At 27.3% G+C, this 23,017-nt stretch overlaps 1 protein-coding gene across 3 annotated transcripts in view; it reads left to right on the top strand.

Annotated features, from left to right (window-relative positions):
- The window catches only part of LOC107447905 (sal-like protein 1), a 182,170-nt gene that overhangs the window by 141,499 nt on the left and 17,654 nt on the right, over positions 1-23,017 (top strand). The window lies entirely within an intron of this gene.

Genomic DNA, 23,017 nt, shown 5'->3' with positions numbered 1-23,017 from the left:
TATATATATTTTTAATAATTGCAAAGTTAATGAGTGGCATTTCTTGTGCTCAAAGAAAAATATGCCTTGTGTTAAAAATTCTTAATGTTCTGTTTTTGCTTAAAAAAATTGCCTCAAATTTTCGAAAAATACTAATGGCATTAAAATAAGCTAAAACAAGATATTATACAAAAACAATTTAGAAACTAAAAAAAATCTTCTTCTGTTCTTTTTTTTCTTTCTGAATTTAAGTTGTATGTATGTTGTGACGTTGGTGGCGAAATCCAAAACAGCCAGTCTATAGAGAAGTGCCTTATATTTCTCAGCTAAAGTGATTGCTGAGCCTAGAGAGACTTGAATGTTTAGTGATGCTTTGGCAACGATCCTCCGTTCCAAAGAATAAAATCAATTCAATCGGATTTCTCGCTGAGTGAGTCGGATGTGGAGGAGAAATACTGTGAGACAGCGTTGAGTTGTTCTGTATGTGCGCAACCTTAAACCCCAGGTCACTAATTTGATGTTGTTAAAATATAGCAATGCCGTGAATAAAACCTCAAAATTATTATCAATAGAAAAGAGCTTTTACTTTTTCTACAAATTAATCGTTCTGGCTGGAAACTCGAAAGTTATATTGACTACTAAGAATGATCCCCTACAACCTTTTAGATTTTCACATCAAGAACATATGAAAGAATAACTACATATGGGAGATAAGATGAAATAATTTTTTATTGTAAGCCATTTACGTGAGATATATTTATTTTCATAATAAATGGCAAAAATTCTTGTATGAATCGATAAAACTTATAATGAGAATTCAAGTCAAATATTTAAAAAATAAAATTTTAATGTTAGCGCATACTACTTAGAGCCAAACACTCTCTTTCTTCAACCAGAACTTAATTTTCCTTCCTTTTTACTCTTGTTTTCCTTTCAAGTTTTATTCACACGGCTTTTCATAGCTGCCAATATGGAGAGGAAAAATCCAGTAGATTTTAGGAAATAATATAAATTTCATGATAATTGTAGCAAAATATACTAAATATTTTGCACATAGGGAATTTTAAGGATTTTTATTGTCATCAAAATAGAAAAACTTCAATATTTTGCATTAAATGGTCTTGGAATTTTATGTTTTATTTTTATTCATTATTTTGAATAGTAATAAGCCTTTAATTCATCCAAGGTAGTTAACTGAATCTTATAAATGAGGCTCACTTTATTATGTATTCATGACACTTTTTAAAATATTCACACAAGCAATAATCTGTACAAAAATTCTATTTCAATAGGGATTTTTTAAGGAAACTTACTCAATTTTAGGGAATTTTCTAAAATGTACAAAATCCAGGAGAATTTTTATTAAACCAGTAGATCAGGAAAAACTGGCAAAATCCAGTAGTGTACTGGAAAATCCAGTAGAGTTGGCAGCTATGCTTTTTCAATAAATTGAACACATTTTGCATTGAATTGTGCTTTAAAAATAAAAAAAATAAAAAGAAAAAAATTGAAAAACATTTTATAATGATATTGAATTTTAACCTAATTTAGGCCGTAATTGGTGGAATTTAGGCCGAAAGAGTTAACCATGAAAAACAAACAAAATTTTGTATATTTTTTTAATTTAATAAAGCCGAAAACTTCAATATATCGTAAGTATAATAAAGGCGATAGAACAAATATTTCTTAAGTGAAGAAGAAACATAAAAATTTCAGAGAATTGAGTGAGGGATCCTCACATTAATAGAGCGAAGGCCTCCCTTCCCAATGAGCTTTGAATGAGCCCAGGAACTGAAGATTACCTCAACTGTAATATTGGAATGATGGCTACTAACCCGTATTACTTGTATACACAGGCACATGAACCTCTCCCCTGGAGACAAATATACGTCAGTCGAGGGCAGGGGATCACCCTAACATATGACCCTCGGGGCTCTCCTCTCTAAGATGACAAGTAGAGGCACGTATTAATACGGCTTAGGCAAGATTCGGTGTCTGTGGGTACACAAGCCGGTAAAGTAATTGCCTCTGTTGGTGCCATTCTATGGAAATGAAGCCAAGCCAATGACTAATACTTCATGTCTCAGGTGTGAGGTTCGCTCCTCCGATTCACACATCCACCCTGTCCATATGACATTCTGAAAGCAAACATTGCTTTGGCTGCGATATAGTCTATCATATTGCAATCACTTTGTTCAGGCGGCAAAGAGAGTTTCGAATTGATTTAAACGAATTGACTAGACCAATGGATTATTTTAGCAAAATGTATTCACCCATTATTTAGCTTAAACGATTTAAAAGAAAAGATTATCCCCGTTTTAAGTATGTTAAATCAAAATGTTAAATATATTTGAGATATCCATAAATTAAATGTTTTGTCGGTCGAAGTATCAAATGCTATTAGACATAAACATATTTTAGCAAAATGTATTCACGCATTATTTAGCTTAAACGATTTAAAAGAAAAAAATATCTCCGTTTTACGTATTTTAAAACAAAATGTTAAATATATTTCAGATATTCATGAATCAAATGTTTTTTCAGTCGAAGTATCAAATGATATTAGACATAAACATTACGTCAGGCGAGTTTGGAATTAGTTTAAACAGATTAGCTGGACCAAACTTAATAAATTACTTAAAAAAGATATTTATTTTAGTTAAAACTATTAAAACGAAAAATAAATTTATTTATGTCCATCATAAGCATTTTGAAATGTTGAATCTTGTTGGTTTATGGATGTATCAAATGCTTTTTTGTTGGACGTAGTATCAACTGTCATCAAACTTTAAAAAAAAACATGACGTTAGAAATTTTAAACAACAATACCATCGCTCAAATTTGCAGCAGTCTTAATACGGCGCTAAGTTGAACCATTCATTGTACTTGATTTTACAGTATTATGGTTCAATTCGAACGAAAGTAGGATTCAATATTATATTTTGGTTCAAAGTTGAACCAATTTATCTGTGAATTTGATAATTTGTTGGATTCAAGTTCTTTGTTTGAAAACTTAGTACTTACATTTACTACTACTTACATGATAACCAATTTTCGCACTTTTGTTCATGAGATTGTTTCGCAAGTCAGATACTGAAGCGTATTTTAAAAAGTTCACACAAATGACATTATTTTTAAACGTTTTCATTGATGAAATATATCGTATCATTTTTGGAAAATTGGATCGATTAACACATTAAAAGTAATGACAAAAGTCTTTTAAGCGATATTTTGTATACCGAAACAATGAATATAACTCACAGATTATGTTTAATATCGATGATTTTTCTGATTTATTAGGCTTTTATTTTAAAATATCTAAGTTAGTTATAACGTAATTTATTTCATCAAATACTTTTGCTATCGATATTGATTTCTTTCCTATATTAAATCAACTCTTTCTTATGAAATTCTGGTTCAAATGTTATTTTCATTACGCTTATACTTTGTCTTGTTTTTCGATTACTTGTTGGAAATTGTTACTAGAAATTAGGTAATTTGTGATGTTGTCTTAAAGGTTTGAAAATATTACTTGGATTCATACATCGATTAATTATTTGTACATATGAGTATTCAACGTGTCTTTTATTGTCGTTGTCTGTCGGACATGATAAATAAATAATATAGTTTAATGATTCTCTCTTCGTTTGAAAATATATCTTAAAAATAATGAAAAATATGATTCATTAAGAAAATTATAAACACAAAAATTTAATTATTTACGAAATAATGTTATTAAAATCCATTAAACGGTTGAAATTCACTTTTGTACTGTCTGCTGTTCCTGTCAAGTTAAGAAGAAAACAAAATAAAGGCCTATAATAGATCGATTCCAAATAAGAACTGTTTAAATTTTACAAATTGACAAAAAAATATTTAAAATCATCTTCATGACTTATGCTCTGTTAATTTTTTTTTCAATTTAATTATAGTTGAAATTAGTGCTATATTAAGAGTTAAAGATATTTTGAGGGAAACCATATGTGTCCTCTTTCATTCATTAGACTGCACATATGATGAAACATTACATTTGCAGTTTTATGCGTTGAAGCAACAGTAAAACGTTGGAAAAAATTAGATTAACTGTACCTTGAAATTGTCACTCGCCCCAAAAATTGCATTTTCAGAATTTTTTAATTTATTTATTTCCTATTAAAAATCACTGCACTATTCTTCTATAAAGTCCGATGCATTTAATTATTCTATTTACTATTCTAAGGAAAAAAAAAACGTTTTAGTTTATATGAATAATTTATTTACTTCAGAAATCAAATAAAAATTTAGAAACGCAAACAACTGCGATTTTTAACAATATCAACATCATCCTTACTACAATGATCTTTCTAAACATCATATTTTCCGTAATTATCGTTTCAGCATATAACATTTCATGCTAAATATTTCATTAATGTATTAATTAAATAAGTATGCAGGAGTATCGATAAGTCTTATATAACAATCATTTGTACTATCGTTCTTTCTATAAAAAGAAACACTGTATACCGAATAATAACAATCTAAGTGAAAAGCAAGATCAGTAAATATTTTTTCACTCTGGGATCCACTCAAAAGATGAAGTTATAAATGGTTTCTCCAACAACAGTGGAATACAAAAATAAAAAATCCATTGCTATTACCCTACGGGCTCAAATGACCATAAAACATTGACTCTGGGACCTAGGGGTCGGTGCGCATCCAGGGATTAGGATTCACCCCTGTTTATGGCTGGAGACGCGGGGCTATTTATTTTTTCGCTTCGGCAGGGATTTTCATCCCGGAAGATAAGGGGGAGGAAAAGAGGGCTGGAGGTTACCCCCTGTCACATCCCTCGACAGCACTAATATCACGCTTCAGCGGCGTTGGAACGCCACTCCTGACCTTCGGTCGTGTCACTAGTCGAGATGGCCTTCGCACCTGCCATATGTCACTCAAACTTACACCATTTTTGCATTATCACTTTTCACGATAGATAAAAATCCATAATAAAAGGGTCGTCAAATGGTGAATAAATTATGTTTTTTTTTCTTTTATTGAAATGCATTTTTGAACAATTCTTAACAAATATTTAATATTCTAAAAATTAATGCGAAAAATGAAAATTTTTTCAATTGCTTTACAACTATTTTTGAAAAGCATTTAATTTTGGATAAAATACTTCAATTTTGAATTGTTTCAAACGGATTGTAATTTGTTCAAAAATAATACTTGAAAGTAAGATAAACTTTAAAGTATTAAGTAAGTTTTAATTACTTACTTAATATCCGTAGTAAAGTAAGTAATTAAATCTTTCATTAGGAAACTCATACTTTTTACTTTTAATTTTTAAGTGACATAGTTTCAGTGTTGTTCACTATTTTTCAATTTTGAACTTTTGTTGATGAAAAATTAAGCTATATTAAGATGCTTAAGAAATAATATTATTATCTGCAATTCATAAGTTGTACAAAAGTTGAGCTCGTTAAGACATTTTCTTAAAAGATATTAATCAGTATTTCCCCTACTTTAGCAATAGGAGACAACAACTTCAAATTATTGGAATAAAGCATGGACGCAGTAAAATTACTTATTCTAGTTATTATTACTGGTGTAAGTTGTAATCATTGCTAAAGTCATATTCATATCATACTTTGGGGGATTTAATCGATAACCTTCACAAAGGAATATAAATAAGTCCCAGTTTAATTACCCTATACTTGAGGCAATAATATAATTTTAAACTCTAAACACCAACTTGTCGTTAAGAAGCGTTTGAGCTTTAGAACAAACTAAAAATATAAATATTTTAAAGTTTATCAACTTTTTTATAAATCGCCATTTTAGCAGGATTTTTCAGCCTAGATTAAATTCATAAAAGAAAATAATAAATGAAAAAAATGCATAATTCTCTCAATTTTCGCAAATTTTTATAAACCCATGTAATGCAATGAAGTAACTTTTTTAAATATTGAAAAAAATTAGATCTCAAACGCTTTTCATTTTCACAAAACAGTGATTTTTCTCAGATTTACGTTTCGTGTCATTTTCCGAATTGGCAATAGAGGGCGCTGGCTGAAGAAAGGCTAAACTTGACCTAAGAATCATGAATAACTATTGCAAACTCACAGCAGTTGCGAAAACAACACAAAATTTGCTGAAAAGCATTATGAAAGCGAAAAATCAGCCTTTTAAGTTTATCAAATGTTTACCATATTTCTTATTATATTTCTTTTATTAAGAAAGAAACAATTCCTAAGCTATAATTGATTTAGATATGAATATACATACATAGTAAACCCTTGAACAAATTCATTTGTTTAATTTCTTTATTGACAAGCTGTTTGTTGAATTGCGTACCGAAATCAAATTTTAACTTGCACATTATATGCCTTTAGCACACATAACAGAAATCTAAGAACTCCAAAGAAAAAAAAATTAAGCGTAGTAATCTAATACATTTCCGAAGCTCATAAATTCATGTTAAACGAAATCGAAAATTTTCTTACCTAAAGAAAAACAATATTTTATCTCCCTCAATAAAGTTACTCAAGTCAACCTTCAAAGAAGAGGAGTTACAATATGACATACCTTAACTGCTCATAAACTATAGGCTATAATATAGCCAAATATCTGGGTGCAGCTATAATGTCAGAACCAATAGCAATGTCTAGGTAGTAAAAAAGCTATTCTTCATCTTGTTATATCCGCAACGATGCAGATCTGTTGATGAAACTCATCAGTTTCGACAAATATCATCCATTGGACGTTTACAATCATTTAAGATTTATGAAAGAGTTGTAGGGGGGCATCTTCTTTCATTTTATTATGTATTTTTTAGTGCTAAGCAGATTTCGAAGAAGGCGGGAAATAACCCTCGTCACAATCAATTTTCTTCCAAATTGGAAGAAATTTACTCGCGATTCTCTATTTATTTAAGAAAACGATTTTGATGATTGATACCATGCTTACATAAAATGAGAAAAGGAAATAAAGTTGTGGCTCATGAAGAAACAATTTTATGTGATATTAAGGGAAATATATCAAAATGCTTGTAATGAGTGTTTCACTGTGTTCAGAAACATTTTCACAAAAATTTTTGTGTTTGGATGCTGTGAACGCGTACTGCCGAAATAAAATTGGCTGGCTGGTGTGCGATAATTATACTTTTTATAAATTACTAACTTGTGAAGCATTAAAACATAAAAATGTTTACATTTTTCTTCTTAGAAACGAATTTTTTATAAGTATTTTAACCGTTAAAATCTTATTTATAAAGTTATAAAATAAAAAACAATATTTTTGTTCTATTTTAGTAAAATAAAATAATACTTTGAATGAAAACTTCGGAAAAAAAGTAATAGTTGAATTGATATTTTAAACAATTGTTTTGAAAATCTAGTGCATATTAAATATTAAAAGTTAAAGTTATTTGAAAGCATAAAGTTGCATTCCTACAAAAAAAGATAAGACTTTATATGTAACCCTTTTTTAAAATATAAAAGGTGTTTTATTTAAAAATAATGGGGTGACAATACTTTCAGGATTCATTGTCAAATATTTTGAAGGTCATTAACCTGCCATTCCCGTTCATTGTAGAATATTACGAAAGAATAAAGGATCAAGCAAAGGAAAAAAAAAACAAAAAAAAAAACAGTTCCACTGAGACAATTTGTAGGAAGAGAAAATGCATTTCTAAAAATAAATCGGAATGCACAACAGTCGGCTGAGTTACGTTAGGAAATATGTATCTAAAAATACAGTCTTACTTCATTCGACCTACTTAGTGCATAGATAATTATTAACTATATACTGAAATATCAGGAAAATTTCTGTTAATGAAAGATTAATTGTTTAAATAATTCTTTATATTTTCATATTAATGGAAGCTTAGATTTTGGTAGGTTTATTTTAGGAAGAATTTATTTTTAGAATTTTTTTTTTCTCTTTTGTATAAGGTACTTTTAGACAAGGCTACGTTTTGCAGAGAATTTACATACCTACATAAATAAACATTAAACATAGATATTGTTTTATAATAAAACTTAACATATAAATTCTTTACATTCTCATTTAAGTATGAGTAAATTTTTATGTTCATATCACTAAATTTGTTTTAATTAAATACATGTTGGTAATTTTCAATAGAAATCTTATGGAACCTTTTACGTAACTTTATTTATTACTTGACAAGCTAGCTGTGAAGAACATGGAATGAGTTTCCTAAATGTTTATGATATTAGTGTATGGATCTAAAAATATTTTTTCTTAAATTATTAAACTTGTAATTTTGATAGAATTAATCATTGTTTTCATATATTTGTCAGAAATTTTGATTAATAGTTAATAAGATATGTTAGTTTAAAATATTTTTCTCTTATTTAATGATATATGCTATTCTTGGGGCGAATGTCTGTCATTCTTAATAAATAGATACATTATCTAATGTATTATTTCTAACACCAATATTTCAAATTTCTTTTTATGAAAATAAGTTAGTATTATTATAATGTTTAAACAATTATGCTATTTAGATCATCAATTAAAAAAACAGAAAGAAGAATTAGTTAAGATGTTTCGTAATCTCCACCCTTAATGTATGATTTTAGAATAGTTATCAAAGAAAGTATACTCACTAGAGATGGCAAAATAATATTTAAATGAAGAAAAGAAAAAACATGAATTAAAAGTCTAAAGATAAATATTGAGAAAGACAGGATTAAATATATCAGATCCAGTTCGATTGTCTAATGAAACTTGTAAGTGTTTCTAATATCTATCTTTCACCTCCCCTCAGATATCTCAGACAATCATATATGTTATGTTGCTTTTTAATCTCGAATTCCTCGCTATAAATCCGTCGGATTTAGATAGCTTTTGGATTTTTTTCGTTTAAATATCAATTTAATATCTCTAATGTGCATGTTTCTTTAATTTCTATTTTTGACAAAGATTCTGAAAATATATATTAATGTCAGTGATTACAGAAAACCTAAGTCATTTAAAAAGATTGCTTTCCTACAACTAAATGTAATAGTATAGTCTACAGTTTTCATATTTAATTTTTTTTAAGTTATTTTTATTATATATCTTGCAAATTTTCAATTTTCTCCCATTTCTTAAAATTTTTAGATTGTTAGATGTAAAATTCTACGCATTGTTATTCCTTCTAAAAGTACAATTTTCTATTATTTAGTCTGATGAAAAAACCAAAAGGTAATAAATGCTCCATCCCTTTTTTTTCTTTGAAATAATAATTTCAATATAGTATTTATGGTATTAAAAACAGAAAAATTATTTTTAAAAAATTCCAATTTCGAAGGAAAAAAAAACATTAAAAAAAACCAAATGTTGTGACTAAAAATATTTTTTTTGAGAAAGACAATCTACTTTAAATTCTTAAAATTTCTAAATTAATAATTCTGATTCACCAATACTAAATAAACATTAAAAGTTGTTTGAATTCCTTTAAAAATTTAAAATATTTCATCTCTAGAATTAAAAATATAATTTTAACTGGATCTAAATTTTAATGGAAGTCAACAATTTTTTTGTTATGAAATCCAAAATTGTTGTTCAACAAATTAAAGAAAAAAGTAATAAACTAAAATATTAGATGTCTTTTTGTCAATCTAAGTTCATTTTTACATACTGATCCGAAAAATGATAATAGCATAGAGAGTTGCGAAAACGGAAAGCTACACTTCAAAAAGAATCTTTTCAGAATATTAAATACATTTCTATGTTCCATTTTAGCGTGCAACAAAGTGTAGAAACCCTATAACAAAAAGGTGAAAGTTTAGATAGCAAAACTAAACTGGTGTTTAAACATTTCATACATTTGAGGCGTGAAATATTTCCATTATTAATTTCCTTTATACAAATTAAATGCAACATTGTATCTCTTCTATTGTATACATTTTGATACAGATATGGATGGTGTTAAAATATATTTTGCATTTGTAAGCTTTTGTCAGGAAATCCTCTAAGGAAGTACTTCAAAATGTGAAATATTACAACAGATTTAGTATTTTTTATATGTTTATTTTTTGTTAGCCGGATGTAAAAAGAGAAAGAAAAGTTATTAACGTATATTCTAGTGTTCTCATTCTTGTACCTTTTATTATTGTATCATGCAAAGTATTATTAGAAGGACGTGAAATTAAGGTTTTTAGTACGACTTAAAAATAGAATTGCTGCTTTATTAATCAACGTTTACTTTTTGAATCTATATGGTGTGAAAACCATTGAGGTTTAAAATTTGTTTTAACCTCTTTTTGAGTTTTTATTATTATAGGGCTTAAATAACTATTGGATGGGAGAATAAGTTTTTTAATGCTAATTAAAAATAAAATTCCAGTTTTACTATATTAATTTTTGGAAAACAATTTTTACAAGAAACATGTTATTTCTATATTTCTATAATCTAAAATATTAAGATTTAAAACATTTTATTAGCTTATTTTTCTACTTCTTTTTATTATTATACATCAAAAAACATTATTGAATGGGTGTAAAATTAAGCTTTTCATAACAATTTAAAAATAATATAATTACCATTTTACTAATCTTTATTTTCGAAGAATACGTAGAGTGATGGATTCTAAACTCTGATAAAATTATTCAGATTGTAAGATATTTCTACATTCTGAGCAATTGATATTTTAAACAATTTCATCTCAAAACTTCCTATGCTAATAATTTCATTTTTCATCTTATTAAGACCTTTTCTGAGTATACATTAGCGAATTAAATCGCTTATATTTGTTCACTTGAGAACAAAAATAGGAAAAATATTGTAGGAGTTTCATGTATTTGAAACAATTTAAAAAAACTTTTTCTTTAAATAAGAAAGAAATCCCAAAAATGTTTAAATGCATTAGCACTATCTCTCTTTTTATAATCATTTCATACCATACTCAGGATACGGGCAGACGCAGATATTCAAAGCTCTAAACAGGAAATATAGAAAAAAATAAGTTTGCTAGCTTTTTCTTATTTCTAAAACACACAGCTAAGACCAAACAATTATAACATATACGTTAAAAAAACCTTTTACTGTAATTAAAACAGTTTTTAACTATAGTTAAAACATTATAAAGTATTAATATACAATAATAATAATAAAAATTTAAATTTTTAACTTTTTAAACTTCGTATATTTTAATTATTTCTTTGCCTTTTTCAAATTTTATTCTCAAAGAAAATTTATTATAATGTTTAATTAAAAGAATGTATAGAATTATTTAGTAAACTGGAAAGTTATAATTGAAATCTTTAAAGTGTTTTAAACATTTTTCAACTTTATTGCTATTTAGCTTTTCATTTGTGCCTAAATATTCGTTTAAACGTTAGAATTCGTATATATTCACATAAACCCATTAATAATTCGTATTGAGTTCAGAATGTTTCATTAAATTTCATTTTAAACTTAAACTAAAATTAAAAAAAGAAATTAGGATCCATAAAAACAAATAATTTGAATGATTTTTTTATTTAATGGCAAAAAGTTGTTGTTTTTTTCATCTTAAAAAATGTTTTCCTTGAAAAAAAAATTGCCAATTAGATAAACTGATACCGAAAATATGCCCTTTCGAAAAATGTGACTGGAGTTGAGTAGTTTTATCTAGCCAAATAATGAAGTGTTTCGAAAAATACCGCCAAAAATGAGATCACCGGCTTTGTTATTTAATTTAAAAAAAATGCTTAAAAAAAGTTCATTCAAATGAAATGAAAGATTACAGTATAGATTCAGAGTAAGTGTCATTCTTCTAATTCTTGGTTAAATTAAGATTCGAACGAAAGGGACGTCTCTGATAAATAAAAAAGAATATTTATCGTTTTCTTTTGGCATCCAGAGAATTATTTAAAAATAAGTAAGAAAAATATAGATAGGTTGAATTCTTTTCTTTGCGAGTATCAATAATAAAAAGAAACAGAATTTATTATATTTACAGCTTCTTCCATAACTCAGTTTAATTTATTTAATTTAAAATTATCATAAATTGTTTTTTAAACATTTGACATATGCCGAAAGCACGTTATTAAAATTTTACTCAATGGCTGTTATTAATTGAATAATAAATAAACTCATTCTTTAATTAAAAACGGGTAAGTATCCATATTATTTGAAAACACATTTCAAGCGTTCAGAAAATTTTAAAATCTAATCTTACTTTATTAATATTTGTTAGCCCCTTTTAAAAAATTACGTTATGTTTTTTAAAGTTAATTTGTCAATTAAAAGATTTTCAATAAATGTCATGATAAATGTTAAATTTATTATTATTTGCTTGGGTATATTTTAGTTTAAGGAAGAATTAGTTTTTTTTAATTACGTTATTTTTAATACTGATTATATAGTTTTATTAGTATTATTGTAATTATATCGCTTTAACAATGGGCTCAAAATGTAATCCTATTAAATCCAGGATTGTAATTTATTTTCTGTAACCATAGATGGATTCTTTTCGACTGCTCGAAAAACTTCTGTGAGGATTTAAAATGTTTATAAATCAAATGCTTAAAAGAATCTACGTTTTTTGTTTCTTTCTGTGCCTTCAGTAAATTCAGACAATCATAAGTATACTTTATTACCAAAATAAATTAAATGTAGCGTTAAAATTTGCTCATATTATAAAATATGTAAGGCATAATTACATTTTCTCAAAGCAATTCAGATTACTTAATTTCGATTGAATTGACCTGAAAAAGATAAAAAAGAAGCTTGTTTCATAACAGAGAAGAAGAAAACAGCGTTTTTGGCACAACTTTTTTTTATTTCAATTTTAAGCTTTATTTATTTACTCACTTAAATTTAGATATATTAAATATTAAAACAGCTTTGCTGTTAAAGCAATATTTTGTTATGTGCATAAAATTTAGTAACCAATTTTTTGCTAAAAAAGGAAAATCTTAAATGAAGGCTGCGTTTTTACATTTTTAGTATGTTCTTTACTTTTTTAAAATTTAAATTACTGATATCTCTAAGTGAACTACAAGGCAATTATATGAGTATGGTATTATTTCCAACTTTAAGAGTAAGCTAATAAAAAAAAGTAAAAATACTTTTTCCCGAGGTAATAATGATAACAGCAGTTGTAATAATGATAAGTGTTGCACATTTCTGACTTCCATCACGAAACAGTTTTCTCAATTGTCGTTCAAAAAGTAGAGGACTCAAATTCATCACCCATCGCCCACAATGGTCCCACTTTGAGAAACACTTGAAGAAAATGGCTTCCAAAGAAATGAGGGATTGGTAAGGGGGTGGTCGAGGAAGCAAAAGTTGTGTTTGTTTTGAAGCCGGCCAAAAATGTCAGGGAAAGACGTGAAACTACTTTAAAATTGAAAATGGGTGAAGAGAGGGGGGTGAGCATTAGCTTCAAATTTCTACGTCATCGTTTGCCAACAAAAGGAGAAAATAAACTTTCTAGCTGCAAAGAGTAACTCTTGGCAATAATACGTTAAAGAGAAAACTTTTTAATCTGCTGAAAGGCTGCAAGAAAACTGACCTAAAAACGATTGACACAAGAGAAAACAAACTTACAAAAACATTAAAGGGAGTGAAGGAGAAGGGGAATCAAAGTATCATGAACGCGAGAAAAGTAGTTTCTCCTTTTTACAGGAGAAAATTTTTTTTCTCCCCCTTTTTTTTGACGATCACCATTTTGCACGTGAAAAATGTATGTTTTCCATGATTGCGTATTGGCAAGCTACTTAAAAATTGAGGCGTCCCCCCTTAAAAAGATGAGTGCAAACCAGTGTTTTCTACATTAGGCGACCAACAGCGTTGGAGTCATTTTATCTGGCACGTGCAATGATAACCCATTGTTGCAATCCGCCCTCCTCTCCGCCCTTCCAACAATGAGAGGGAGCTTTCTTTTGCCTTCAATAGAAGCATTTCTCGGACGCGGCTTCGATTAACCTCCCCCACCTTTCCCCCTATGGGGCTAACGTTCTTTGTTCAAATAGATCCCTTTTATTTTATTCCAATTTTTTTTTATACTCCCCTCTGATTGTGAGAAGTATTTCCTCTTTCTCTTTACGCGTTTCTATGTCTTTTCTAAATGAGACACCACAAAATGTTGATGATTAATAAGATTTCATTGCGATTTCAATTGCAAGAGGAATGGAAGGAAAAAAAATAGTTGGTATTAAGATGTAGAACAATGGAATAAGAAAAAAAAATATTATGCGTAGTACTTTTTTTTTTCTGAATGATGAGAAATTATTTGTGACTTCACTTTTTAAGTCGAGCAATTTTAAATTAATATGGATTTATGACTATAATATCTCAATAAAACATAGAGGAGAAACATTCAACTGCAAATTATATTTTTATAAATTTTTTACACCGTAACATTCAAGTGGAATGGAAAAATAGTTTTCTATTTAGATTAAGGACAGTGGAATAAGAAGAAGAAGAAAAAGATATTTTGCGTAATATTTTTCTTTTTCTTCTAAATTATAATAAACTATTTGTGACTTCATTTTCTAAGTCGAGCAATTTTAAATTAATATGGATTTATGACTAGGATATCTCAATAAAACAGAGGGGAGAAACATTCAACTGCAAATTATATTTTTATAAATTTTTTGTGCTGAAACAGTCAAGTGGAATGAAAAAATAGTTCTCTATTGGGATTAAGGACAGTTGAATAAAAAGAAGAAAAGAAAGATATTTTGCATAATATTTTTCTTTCTCTTCTAAATTATACGAAACTATTTGTGATTTCATTTTTTAAATTGAGCAATTTTATATTAATAGGGATTTATGACTAGAATATATCAGTAAAACATAGAGGAGAAACATTCAACTGCAAATTATATTTTTATAAATTTTTTGCACTGAAACAGTCAAGTGGAATGAAAAAATAGTTTTATATTGGGATTAAGGACAGTGGAATAAAAAGAAAGAAAAAAAAAAGATATTTTGCGTAATATTTTTTTTTTCTTCTAAATTATAAGAAACTATTTGTGACTTCATTTTTTAAATTGAACAATTTTATATGATTATGGATTTATGACTGGGATATCTTAATAAAATATAGAAAAGAAACATTCAACTACAAATTATATTTTTTTAGGTTTTTTATATGGAAACATTCAAGTGGAATGATAAAATAGTTTGTGTTGGGATTCAAGACAGTAGAATAAGAAGGAGAAAGAAAAGATATTTTGTGTAATACATTTCTTTCTAAATGATAGAAACTATTTGTGACTTCACTTTCTAAAGCGTGTAATCTTAAACTAATATGAATTTATGATAGCACACCTCAATAAAATATAGAGGAGAAACTTCAACTACAAATTATATTTTTATAAACTTTTATAATGAAACATTCAAGCGGAATGAAAAAATAGTTTGTATAGGAATGAAGGACATTGGAATTAGAATAAAACAAGTTTATATTATGTGTAATGATTTAGTTTTTTCTTAATGAGTCACTACTAGTGAATTTATCATTGAAATCTAGCAGTTTTAAATAAATATGGATCTACTTCTATTATTAAGTATGGATTATAGATTTATTAAATAAATAAAAAGAAATTCTTTCACTTTTTGAAAATAAAATGTGTATATAAATATATATATTCTAATAATTCGTCATTGTCTAAAACCTTTGATAGATAAAATAATCTTTTAAACCTCTTTGTAGTACATATAGATTCATAAGATTGGAATTACCCATCTCATCTTTAACCAGAACTATTTAATCAAGTGTGTTTATTAATTATAGTTCACAATAAAAAAAAATAAAAAATATCGAAGCCCCCCCCCCAAAAAAAATAACAATTATAAAAGAGGAAAGAAAGTTACATTGAATAAGTTTTTTTAAAAAAATAAATTTTGGCTTGCTAGAAGGTTTTTTCAAAACTCCTTGCATAAAACGTTCTGATAAAGAGGACATATAATCGATTGTTATTGCTGATGCATGCTTCTATTAAATCGTTCATTTCCCACTCCATCAACAAAATGACAGAACCAAACACTGAAGCGCAACTGTATTTTATTCAATTTTTTTTTACCTTTATTATTTTGAACACTACTTTCAGAATGCTTGTCAATCCCGATTATGTTACTCGATCTTAGACTTTCATTTTACCTTACTCGTGTAACTTTAAAACATAAAAGAATGAGAAAAATTGCCTTTTCAATGCTTTTTTTTTCTTCGTTTTTTTATGATAGCAATTTTAATTTACCAAAAAGGAAAACATTATTTCATTTTTTATGCAATTAAATCATTTATAGAGCTATTTTTTCCATTTATTTCAATATTATTATTAAAAATATTATCTTTTTCTTGTCACTAATATGATGAATTTTTTGCTGTTACGCTTTGTCTCGAACTATTAAGTATGCTTACAACGACACACCAGTTAAAGTGATTGATAAAGACTGCCATTTTCAAAACCGTGTATTTTTGCTATCGCACTTTTTACTCAATAAATAAATAAATAAAAGAGCTATTGCTCTTTCTATGCAAATTAATCGTTTATATATTTTTTTTTCAATGGTGTTATTAAAAGTATTATGAGATTTTCTATAACTACTATTTTTATACTGTAACCGTTAAAAAAAATTTTATTAGCTATAATTTATTTGTAACCTATGTATATGTATGTGTAAACATAAGTTTTAGAAATGAGAGGCTATTTTTTCTCTTATAATTGTATATTTTTTAAGTAGTCATTTAATTATTATTAGTTGTTAAAATTATTATTAGTTAATTATTATCTGAAGAAATGCAATTCAACTATAAAATAAGATTTTTTTCTAAAACTATGAATTAAAAATTTTATCAATTCAATTGCATTAAAACCATACTGTTTTTAAGCATCAAGAATATTTTAAATTACTTTAGTTCGCAAAAAATAATAAATAAACAATCAAAATATGTTCTTAAACTAAAAATAAAAAGATGTTCTCTGTTATCGAAATTTAAATGACTATATGTGACATTTTTTGACTATGTGATAAAAATTTACATGATGTAGCATTGGAACCAAACAACTAAATTATACTCGCTTAATGCTCTGAACAAATTAGGTTTTTTTACGCGCTTTTTTTTGTTTTATTTTAAATTCTTCGTTTATTGCAGCGTTGAAGTTTTATTTTATTGGACTTTACAGAAACTGTGGATTTTTGCATGTAAATAAAACGCTCTACAAAATTATAAAATTTCTCTTCAACCATTTTAGTGAGGAAAAAAAATGACAAAATGCGCCATTGCAGTGTTTTTCACTACATGCAAACTTAGATCATCAAAAAAAAATTTTTTTTTCCTTTTGCAAAATATATTGTGATTCAAGTAAGTGATTTTTTTTCATTCACTTTTCTTCAAATTTATTGTTTTTAATGTTCTGCTGGTAGGGGGTCAAAGAAATGGGAGGGCCTTCACGTGCAAATGAAACTCTAAATAACCACGATAGATTATCAAATTTTACTCTCTACTAAAAGAAAATTTTATTTCCGTTTTTAGATCCACGAAATCGCAAAACAAGGACAATAAAAATTAAAGGAGTAATTATAGGGTTTGAAATGATGTTACTAATGTTTATAATTATTTTTCCCAGCTTGGAAATGAAAAAAAAAAAGATTATCATTAAACTCAACTAAAACACGTTATACATATGCAAATTAGAAATACAATTTTAGAACATGCGATAATTTACGCAATGATTGCATTCGTTATTTCCGGGTCTCTTCAGTTTCAGAGTACTTTAGCAAACATTTACTGAAATTGCAATTTTTTTTCCTCCCGCAAGCGAGAAGGGAGGGGGTCTCATTTTTGTAATTTCACTTCCTTTTGAAGAATTAATGTTTATTACTACCGTAAAGTTAATAACGAATCACATGGAGAAAAAAAAATTGGCATTATGTTTTCCAACCTTTTGAGATGAGGGATTGATTCTAGATGACTGTTAAAATTCTCGTAAGTTAGAACCAAGTTCAACGATTAATACTTTTTTCAGCAAAGCAAATGATAATTATTTTTTAATTTATTTCTAAATTATTTTCCTAAAAAATTTTACATTTTAGTACTTTTTTTAGCAAGATGTCGATATACTCTTCACTAAAAATATTATATGATAGTAAGTTGGTGAATAAGTATTTGATGACTTAAAACTAGGCGGGGGAAAATATGCAATAGAGTTTGTGAATTTCTATTAAATTAAAAATTTTGTTTTAAAATTTAAAGGAATAATTCTCTTAAGCAAATCATATGTGATGTAACTTAAAATCTAAAATTTAAATTTTATTTCAAATTTTATTCATTTATTGCGACACAATGCAATCTAAAAATTTTACATATATGCTTTTATTCAATGTAAATTAACTTTAGTAAAATAACGTTCTGATGTATGCAACGAAAATAATGATCATGCATAATGGTGTGAAATGAAAATAATGGTAAAATGTAATAAGAAATGAAAATAATTAAATAAAATAGTAAGAAACAAAAGTAATTTGCAAATATCTACTTTATTCATTACAAAACGTCGTTAGGCGAGTAGTTTTTTTTTATTTTTTTAAAGACTTAGTTTTTAAGTTAAAACTCTAAAAATGTATCATTATAATTTATATATTTATAATGTATAATATTTAAGCATTTTATATAATATTTATATTAAGCATTTTATATAATATTTTTATAATGTATATTATGTAACAAGATTCCTTGGTTTTACATATTGATGCAACTAAAATATGCTTGAAGATTATTCAAATTATTGGTTTAGGTCTTTTGTGGTTTAACAAAGGTCCTCTCAAACCAGTTTGTCAGAAACGAGGAGTATTATGTAGTTCATAAACCTAATAATTTAAAATTTTAAGCAAATAGATGCAATTTAATTTCAATTATTACAGATAAAAGCAACTGTTAAATTTTAATTTTTCTATTTTTAAATCAATCAATTTTTGTTTTTTTTAATAAAAATAGGTAAATTTTTGGAGGGGAGAATTATGTTGCATAACTTTGTTAGTTACTGTAATCGATCTAAAATTTGGCTAAAACAATCTAACACAAAATGATAATTTAAAACAAAATGAGAGTGAAATTAAATTAGTTTTCGCAATAAACAAATATTTATCAGATTTATTCATCATACAATATTTTATTTTTTGAAATAACTATATTGTTCATTTTGTAAGAGTGATTGCGACTTATACTTTAAATCGATTTTAATTAGGTCCATAGTTACACTAACAACATGATGGAACTGCTGACCAAATATTTTAATATGAGCTGCAACGAATCAATTGAATGGCTTTGAAATAGTTCTCCAGTTACTGACCTAAATATTAAATGATACAATTACAAGAATCATAAAGCACTGATATAAAGGATGACCTTTCTTTTAAATAAATTTCATCATTAATGAGATCATATTTCGTATATTTCGAATACTGAATGCTGAAAAATGCAGGTGCTGTTTTTAAAACGCTAATTTATATTGCTTTAAAATATTTTTGTAATTTTATTATTTTATAATTTCTCCATACTTAAGTAATTAGATAAAAAAAATATTTTACAACACTTTTTTTGTTTTCTAGTTTTACTTCTAATTGTCAATTCAAAATTTGATTTCCACTAAAAATGGTTCAAGAAAATTTGAATTGCTAAAAAACTTAAAAAATTAAAAATTATCAAGTTTCAACATTGCTAAATTCTTTAAGTTGAAATCTGTGATTTTTAGGAATCACTTTGAGAGCAACATTTTCCGATTGGTTGAAAATCAATTTTTCAAGTATGAAATCATGGTTATGATCTCACAACTTCTGGGCTGATCAGAACTTAATTGCTTTTGTTCGTCAGATGATGATATATTTTGAGAAAGAAAGAGAGTACTAATAACACTTTTGAGATAGTTTGTCGAAAATGGGGTAAAAATCGTACTATACTTCGTTTCTTCTGAAAACCACAATCATATTTTTATTGATTTGAATGCTTGCGAATATTATTTTCAAACTTATGCTTATTTTGTTTGTCATTATTATTTTTTTGAAAACGAAATGCATCAATTTGTTTAATTAGTTCATAAATGTTCTTCATATTTTGGTGAAACAGTTTTAACAATCACTAAAAGATTTAGTCAAGTTTTTATTATGGTTAAAACTAGATGTTCACTTACATTCCAGAAAATAGTAATTCTTGAATCTAAATTTAATGTTTATTAACTATTAGACAAACATTGAATTTTTAAATAGAATGCAAGGCTGTATTTTCATTGGTCAAAATTAAAGGAAGTGGGCATAAAAGCTGATTTAATTTTTAATCCAGGAAAAAAATTATGTTTATTCACCGATTGAAGAAAAAGGAAAAAAAGGATGTTTTCTTTTCAAATAAAAATAAGATATTGAAACTATTCAGATCAGTATCGTAACTATTATATTAGTTGTTATCAGAGAATTTCCCTACTCCATTCATTAAATTTTTTCATTATTTATTTTGCTATAAAAATCATTCAAAAATGTAATTACAAAGTATAATGTAAACAAATAAACTTTTTATATAAATTTTTTTCTTTCTTTAAATTCCACATCTAAATTGAAATTTCACAACCAATAAAATTAGTTTTTTTTTAAAATAATATCCTACACAGCATAAAATTAATGAAAATAAAGTTGTTTCGAGAATTAATTCACTTTTTACGTTGATTTTCAAATATTGGCTGTATTCTTCTAAATTGCAATGTTCTTTCTTATATTTTTTGTTCCTTATATGATACTTAAAAAAAAACTGTAGCATCTTTTAGACAGATTTTCTCTTCTTAATGCTATAAAACATAGTCTTTCATTATGTATTATTTGACAGTGGTACTAGAAGCAAACAACGTGGGCGTAAACAATAGCTAAAAAATTCCTGCATCGAAGGAAAAGGGTTTGCAAGCATATTCCACAGAACAAAACAGAAAAAAAAAACAAAAAAACTCGAAAAGGATGCATATCATCATAAAGTAGCTGTATTTTTCCGACATGTGATTGGCATAAGTAATTTGAAGCATACAAAGAAATCTTTTCCACTAATTAAATACTTTGGAACGCCATAAAAAGTTACCCTGGCAAAAAGATGTAAAATGAGTTTTACTTAATAAGCTCCTCTTTCACCTTTAATAAGTTTTTGCATCGTTTTCTTGAGGCGGAACTCGTGATTAGTTTCATTTGATAGAAAAATAATTGATTGAGACATAGAATCTTCAACAAACAAACGAAAGAACAAGAAACACAATGTAAATATTTCGCGATTCAATCAGTTTAGCGAGGTATGAACTTTTATTTTTTAACCCATCTCTTTTCTCTTCTATCATTTTATTAGAGACTTTCTTTTACTCGTTGGCAATCGCTTCTAATCGCACGATCTTATTTCTTGACAGATTTGTTTGTTTTATGGTTATTTGAGTCGCTAACGCTTCTTTTACGCGCGATTCCACCCCCTCCCCTACCTCCGTAAGGTGTTATAGAAAGAAAAAAAAAGTTAAATCATTAAATTTCTTAGCAGAACAATAGAGTGACATTATCTACCTTCCTTTCATATAAACCGAATTCTTCAGATATTGTGTCAATATAAACTTCATGAGAAAAAAAAAAGCCTCGTTCTAGCTAACGGCTAAATATTGAATTTACATCGGGCTTCACTTACAAATACGATGGGGGGTGAAGGTAAGGTGAAGGAGTTGTAGAAGGGGTAAAAAAATATTCTTTTCATTCATTTTAGCGGTTATGCACCCTTCTTTCTATACTTAGAAAACTGACAATGCCCACTCTAATGAATATTTTAAATATGCAATTATGCCGTCATTTTTTTAGCCTGATTTTTAGCTTCAAATAAAACCATAAGGAATCTAAAAGTGCTAATTAGAGAGGAGAATCCTTGCAATTCGACGGCGAAATGAATTGAGAAATATAAATTGCACTCCAGATTTCTTTTTGGTGGCGCTTTTAAAAGGAGGTAGTAAAAAAATCTTTTGTATGGAAAAATTCTTTTACTTTGCATTGAATAATTCGCATTAAAGCTTCTTTAGCTTCTCTTCGTTTACATTATACCTAACCACCTTTGTTAAAAGGGCGCTCTTTTGGTTTCTTTTAAACAGTTGAGAAAAAGCGAGCTCATTTTTTTTTATTTATTTACTTTTTGTTTTTATTTTTATTTATGCAGTTCATCCTCGCGTTCCCCTCGATTATGATTTACTTTGTGTAAAACAGTTATTCTTAGCGCAAACTTTTGAAGATTGCTTTTTGGATAACGATGTGATAAATTTCTGAAGAAGCAGTTTTTTTTTCAATCATATATCTTAATGTTTTCATGAATATTTTCAGCATAAGTTTCGTTTACTTGCGTTCAGTAAGAGATAATTTAAAGATTTAGTCCTCCTCGTCTGGAATTTATCACCATTGGTCACATAAGCACTTGCTTTTTTCAAACAAAAACACCTTTTCCGCACATAAAACTTCCAAATTTTTAAAAAAAATCTAATTAATTCTGTGTAAAATTTTGGATATGTATTTTTCGAAAAAAATTCACATTTTATAAAGCTTGCATCCCGCGTGCTCAAACGATTTTTAAACTTTGCTTGAAGACGAATTAAATTTTATGATTACGATATCGACAAATTCGCACAGTTGGGACTTATGTTAAGTAATAAACATATGAAAATCAAAAATTGATGTAGTCTAGTCTGTGAAATTTTATTTTATAATCGTCGTTGAACAGCTGACTTAATTTGTTGTTTACGGCTTCTAATGTTCAGCTCCGTAACCTTGCAATTTTGAACCCAATCCAGAAGACAAAGGAAGTCCTTTGCCTTTGTGGACTTTTTGATGAAACTAACCCGCATTTACGTTACATGGTTATTAAAACCTCCCATGGTTAGCGTAACTGCTAGGTGACTTTGAACCGTGATTCATCTACCGATGAGGATATTTTACGTCACCACTGTGGTCGGTGTGAGCTAGCTGCGGAATTCGTATGGATCAGCCATCGTTGGGATTCGAACCAGGGTTACCTCATTTGGAGGCCAGCGTTATATCCTCTGCGACTTGCGAATGAAGACATACACG

This window comes from Parasteatoda tepidariorum, chromosome X1 (assembly GCF_043381705.1).
Source record: "Parasteatoda tepidariorum isolate YZ-2023 chromosome X1, CAS_Ptep_4.0, whole genome shotgun sequence".
Lineage (NCBI taxonomy): Eukaryota > Metazoa > Arthropoda > Arachnida > Araneae > Theridiidae > Parasteatoda > Parasteatoda tepidariorum.
This window is presented reverse-complemented; position numbering and strand designations above follow the sequence as displayed.